This window comes from Wasmannia auropunctata, unplaced genomic scaffold, assembly GCF_000956235.1.
Source record: "Wasmannia auropunctata unplaced genomic scaffold, wasmannia.A_1.0 LD336038.1, whole genome shotgun sequence".
NCBI classification, from domain to species: domain Eukaryota; kingdom Metazoa; phylum Arthropoda; class Insecta; order Hymenoptera; family Formicidae; genus Wasmannia; species Wasmannia auropunctata.
Window position 1 is genome coordinate 2081641 of NW_012026852.1, and position 684 is coordinate 2082324.

Genomic DNA, 684 nt, shown 5'->3' on the forward strand with positions numbered 1-684 from the left:
TGCTCTTCCGATCTTTCGAAACGATCTCACAATCGGTCCCGTGTCCCTTGCAACGATAATTAATTTAATTCATGATTTCGCGAAACGCGCAAAACGCAATGTCTATTGCACGTGCCATGGAGAAGCTGCAGCAGAGACACGAGATGATAAACGAATAAAGTATATTCATCTAGACAGAATAATAGTTACGAACGCGCACTGAGTATATTTTTGACAGGCCGTTCTTAATTTCCCCTTAAAATTTTTTTTCATAGCAGTCCCTTTGATCTAAATTTCACAGTGTTTTTCTTCTGAAAATTATAATTTTTCGTTAATCATGTCATATTTCTGTTTCAGCTCTTCCCTGACACCTGTAATTGACATTGCGTTATATCGTCGATACTTCTCGCGATAGATTCGGTATGTGAAAAGATACGGGATACGGTCTGATTTTGGAGATCGTCGAAAAATGTTTATCGCACTTCTCGCTCCGTTTTTCGGTCCATTGAGTCACTTCTGTGTCTCGATGGATTAGCGTCCAGCAAGCCGATAAGCTGGATTAAACGCGATCATCTGCACGAGTCGTGGGCGGAAGACTCCCCAAAACGAGGTCCGCTTGTCTTAGTACACAAACGTCTTGTTACCATGCCTAGCTTCGGCTAGAAGAAGTCTTTGAGATCGGAAGAGCACACGTCTGAACTCCAG